Source organism: Oryzias latipes, chromosome 15 (genome assembly GCF_053564925.1).
Source record: "Oryzias latipes strain Hd-rR chromosome 15, Olatipes_Hd-rR_3.1".
Lineage (NCBI taxonomy): Eukaryota > Metazoa > Chordata > Actinopteri > Beloniformes > Adrianichthyidae > Oryzias > Oryzias latipes.
In genome coordinates this window covers 31,578,358-31,584,357 of record NC_136251.1, presented here as the reverse complement: position 1 = coordinate 31,584,357, position 6,000 = coordinate 31,578,358, and positions in this window count along the sequence as shown.

The window sequence follows — 6,000 nt, the reverse complement described above, 5'->3', positions numbered from 1 at the left end:
GGTAAGAAAAATGGTTTAACCAAGTATTAGTTTGAGAAAACAATCCTAATTTCTAAGACATGTTTTCTCAAACTAAGATTATTTTGCTATTGAAATGACACTTTTCTAAATCAAGATCACAAAGTGCTGTTCAATGAACATGAGACAAGAGACCAGGATTACAAACAGTATTTAGGTGTTTGACTGTACGACAAAATAAAACCCAAAGCAGTGACAGCGGTTAAAATCAAATCTCTACAATCAATATCATAAGTTTAAACTTAAGAACCAGTCAAATAGTTAAAAGCACACTTATAAAGGTGAGTTTTAAAGTGGGGACTCAGCGAGCCGCAGCCCTTCCGGGGATCGTTCCAGAGTGTTGGCGCTCTTAGCAAAGACCCTTCCTCCCGTGGTCTTTAATCTGGATTGTGGGATTGTTAAAAAAAAAGCAGTTTGCCGAAAATCTAAGATTGCGAGAAGATCAGCTCTATGTTTAGAGGCCAGACCACAGCGTGCTTTAAAAGCAATCATTAAAATCTATTGTAAAACAGGATGATTTGGGACGTTAAACCTGGGGAGAAGCTGCAGGCCAAATCCTGTAACTGGTATGGATGCAGATAATCAAGAATGAGACGTGAATGAATGTGTTATTATTTTTCCATCAATGCATTGAAAGGCTTCAATGTCCTTCGTCTCATCTTAAAACAGTTTTTTCTGAATGTAACTAACCGGCTGTGAAGCTGAAGCTGCTGAAAACAGTCTTACACTTTTGCAGACTTCACGGTTGAATGTTCTCGGTTTGGGCATCTCTGGGGAGGCGGCTGTCTTTCTTTAACAGCTTTCTGTGTCAGAAGGCGCATCACCTTGTCGTTCATTGGGTTAGGATAAAACACAGGGGGGAGGGGGGCACGGCGGAGCAGCGATGGTTTTATTCTGACAGCTGCATCACTAAACAGAGTTTATGTGAAACATGATGTTTTCTCAGGTCACGTTCATGGGACTCCCAGATCTCTGTACATTAAAAAGTCCTTCACTATTCTCAGAAAAGATGAAAATAATAGAAGTGAGCTTTTTGAGGGTGCTTTTCTGATGCTTTGGTAATTTTGTGTGGATCCATTAACATCCCTCACTTTCTTTCTAATAGCCTTGTTTGCTTGGTGTTTGCTGTCTTCCTGACTCATTTCACTCAGCTTCAGATTTGCTTGGAATCAAAAAATGGACTGCAATGTGCTGTCTTAATAGCTAGTGTGATGCATGGAGGAACAAAGCTCCATCTATCCCAGGTTTCCATTTATGGAGGGAAACATTTGAGTGTGCTGCAACAGCTGTAAAGAGCAATTGATGCTTTTTTTTTTTTCCAGGGGCCGCAGCTCATTAGCATAAAACCTAAAGTAGTCACTAAAAGGGACCATAAGTAGAAATGAAACTGCGATCCTTTAAAACTAAATCATGTTGTGTTTTTTCAGTTAAAAAAAACTTCCTATTCTTTTGAAATCTTCAGTCTTTGAGAAAAAGAATAAAATTGGTCCTCCCGCATAATTGAGCACACAGAAAGAATGATTTAAATGTAAAACTATAAATATCCTGCTTGAACCCCGCTTGACCCGGTCCATGACCGATCAGAACCACACGCTCCAAGACGCTTGATCTTGTCACCCTTGTAGAAAAAACATTCAATCTTACCAGATATTTATGTCTAGTTTATAGTTTTCTATCTTTTTACTCGTGATTTATGACAAAACAAACCATTAAAATGCAATGACTTGTTTTAAGATGATAACTCTTGAATATCTCGTTGAGCCATTCGTTTCTAAAAACGTCATATTTTTGCATCATGTTTTTGTGCTGATGTTTTGTTTGTGAACTGAGTGGTCTTGTTTCAACAAACAGACCACCTTGATTTAGGGAAAACAGTTTTATTTAACTTATAAAAATTAAGACAAGTTCCTCATGGAATTTGTAATTCAACTCCTATTTTAAGATGATTTGATGGTCTAGAAATAGGGATAGTTCGACTGTTGTGGAGCAAAAAATAGCATATATTTGGGGAAAAGTGTAGAAATAAACCTTTTTTAAAGACCCACTCCACTGAAAATTGTGATTTTGGTGTTTTTAAAATGTTTTTGTAGCATTTTGCTCATATACACCTAATTTATCAGATTATAGACTATTTCCAATTATCAGAGTAATCAACCAGGATAAGAGTATTTAGAGCTAATTTCATTCATCCATCCATCTTCTTCGGATCATCGGGGACCGGGTCGCGGGGTCACCAGTCTAAGCAGAGATGCCCAGACTTCCCTCACCCTGGCCACTTCCTCCAGCTCCTCTGGGGGGCCCGAGACGTTCCCAGGCCAGCCTGGAGGTGTAGTGTCTCCATCGTGTCCTGGGTCGTCCCCGGGGCCTCCGCCCAGTGGGACATGCCCGGAACACCTCCCCAAGGAGGCTTCCAGAAGGAATCAGCACCTCATAGCCAGATTTTCTCCATTCAGCTGGTTTGTGGTTTCTAAAGCCGAGCCTGAACTGATTTAAAAGTCAGCTGAAGGATTCCAAATCTGATTTGTACCGGTTCCAATAGAAACTCACCGCGTGGTTCATTTAGTGCATTTTGTGTGGACTTAGAAAGAAGTCTAAACGTTTTTCCCAGTTTTTTTTAAATATAATGTTGGGCTAATTATGAGTGGCACGTTCTGGGCGTGTTTCCATGACAACAGCACATTGTCTGATTAAGAAGATGGGACGAAAAGCTGAGGTTGACTTAGTTTCCTCAAAGTAAAAAAATAAATGCATTAAACGTATCACTGCTCTGCGTCAAAGTTCAAGGGCTTTCGACCTTTATTGCTCCACAGAAACACACAGTCAGCACTAAGCTGATGAAGACCTTCATTTAGGAAACTTCTTAGCACATTAAACAGCCGTTCATTGTAATAAAGGGGCTGTATTTTTTCAGTGAGGTCTCTCATCAATGATGATGCTCAGCATTGAACATCATTATCCAGGTGTGTTGTCTCCGCTCAGAGTTGTAGGAGTGACCTAAATGTAAAAAGTGCTTCGGTCCACAGGAAAACGAGGTCAAAGGGAACGTTCAACCCTTCACACTCGTATGATTTATCCAATAGTCTTTGTGTTTTTGTTCCAGCTCTGTTAAATACAGCTCTGCCATCAGGCATGGTCTCACAGTGTGGAGAAATTATTCAGTCTGAACAGAAAATGATGTCTCATTTTGCAATTACATGGCGGTAATTTAAAACCAATTTCATAGCAGCAGACGTAACAAGAACATTGCTGCAAATTACACCGATGATGGTTCTTTTGCCACACGATTCATTTCCTTTCATTAATATTCATATTGCAGATGTTCAATTGCCTGGACGCCAGACGTAAATCAAGGGAATCTGGCGGGGATTTCTCCTTTCAGACTGTGACATCATGATTCCTTCTTACATGCCAGGCTTTTTGAAACATGGAGGAGAGGTGCTGACGCGCCGTGGAGCAACGATTCAGAGCCTCCATGCCGATCTGGTGGACTTCAAGAGCAGCAGACGTCTGATGGGATGTGGGTCAAATGTTTGTTTTCGGTCTTCACAGCTCGTTCGGCTCCCGATCTTATCTCTGTTGGCAGATTCCATCAGCAGTTTAGTCTTTTTGTTTGGATCTGCTTGTATTCTGACTCCTTGAGGCATTCCCACACACAAAAACACGGCTATTGAGAGAAATCTTTTTATTGTTTTATGTTTTTTTTCTTCATGTGGAACATAATGTTTCATGAAAACCGCACAAAGAAAGTTTTGTATTTGTTCATTGGATTCCTTCCTCAGACCTAACAGAACAGTTAAAAACCCACTTGGGCTGTGATGATTTTAGAGAAATCAATGAGAATTTTCTGCACTTGCTGCCTCTGTTTCATCTCCGCTCTCTCCTGCCCCCACAGCCCTCACAGGGGCAGTTATGCATATGCAGGGATCAAGACACCGAGAGCCGTGATGGCACAAATCAAAGCAGACAGGCTCAGGAGGAGCCATTATGCAACGCTTTGCATATCCTGTCTTTCTCTGTATGGACTGTAATGCAAACAACTAGTTTAGTCATATATTTAAGGGTTTCAGGATGTTTGGTTAGTAATCATGGGGGCAGTTAAGACTTTTTTCTTCTGATTTCTGCCACCAATTCATTCAAGAATTTTTCCTTATTTTTCTCTTAAGATAAGATACGTTTGTTTTTCATAAATGTGCATTTCGTGCTCAGAATAGTTAACATTAATCCTTATTTAATGTATAAACCCTTTAAAAGACAGTCCTGCAAAAGGTAGGTAATATTATGAGCATTAAAAGGTCTAATTGAAAATAATTTGAATAAATTTACAGTGAAGACCATCTGGCTGTGACATTTTTTCATTCTTTATACCTAGGCTCTATGTATATAAAAATACCCAAAAATGTGAAAATTGTTGTGTTGCTTGTGTACTTAAAACACGTTTTGACTAATATTCTTCACAAAGAAGCTCAGGTAGCAGGTATTTGAAGCTGTTAAAATGAGAAACAACAGGGACATTTCAACCCAAACCATCCTCTCCAGCCTGTTCTGGAAAAACAGCGGAGCTCAGACAGCTCTGCTCCAAAACAGCCCGGAACCGGAAATCCTTCATACCAACACAACAACCCTGTAGTGGAACTCACAACGCAACAGATAACCTTTGAACATTTATTTCCTTTTTTTTTCCACTTACTTTTATAAGTATATATATGTTTTTTTGTTGCACATCTTTTTACCTGCTCTGTCTGTAAATAGTTTTTTAAATTATACCACCTTATTGTTTACATTTATGTTTGATTTTTTTGTTTTTATATTATTGTTGTGCTTTTTTTCCCTCTTATGTTTACAATGCTGTCATTTGCTACGGTTAACGAACACATCAATAAAGTAATTCTGATTCTGATTTCAACAGGTTGATGCTGACGATCCGTCACTTTCACAGAACTGCTCTCAGTCTTGGATGTGACCTGAAATCTGATTGTGCTGTTCTTGGTTTTTACTACAGAGAATTCAAGCACATCTAGCTGCCCAGGCTTCTGGGCTGACAAGCCACAGACACTTGAAATCTAAGAGGAAAAAAGAAACAAGGTTTATTAATGACCTCTCACTCTGTCCTGATTTTCCTGACTGACGAATGCTGCCTTTCCATCCTGATTGGAGGAAAGCTGAAGTAAATGAGGGTCTGACTGAGAGGAGTGGAACTCTCACAGCTGATCTGTCTTTCTCAAATGCCGGTAGATCCCCGGGGAAAAAGCCTTCCAACTTCCCTGGAGTTATTGAGACTTAAGATCTATTTTCAGTCATTATTTTGGACCAACAAGATAACCTGAACACTCCAATCTAAATCAACTGCAAAGGTATGGAAATGTTGTCCTTTAATAACATGTTCTGCTCAGTCTTAGTCTGGTTTTGACTGACAGGTTGGAGTCTATTATTGACATATAATCAAAGGGTTTTCAATCATCCAGGGGACGTTGTCTTGAAGCTGATTCATGGCCTCTGGACCTTTAGCCTTTTTGAAACGATTTGTCACTCATCCAAGTAGCTTCATCGTTCTGAAGAAATCAGAAGATAAATAGAAGTCCCATAGAACTTTAATGTCATCTCCCAGAAGTAATCAAAAGGCAGCACAAGTGTAAACATGTCCTCAAGTAAATGACAGGCTGCTTTGATGATGATTGATTGGCAGGCCTGGAGAAGATCACTTCCTCTAAAATGTTTCATCCCAGAAGCACCAGTTAGACTGACGGATCACAGGCAGCACAGAGCAGAAGAAATATGGGTCAAAAGTCAAGTGTCAACTAAATTCAGACATGGTTTTGACAATTTGCTTACCCGCATCTCTGGGGGGAATTGAAGTGAGATTCTCAGGTATTTACTCCGGTTTTAGCTTTGAGTTTTATTCAACAACTTTTGTCATTTTTTTTAGCAATGAAAATGTGTTTACTCTATCACCACGTTGCTGTCTAATTCCTGCTGTTTGGTCCA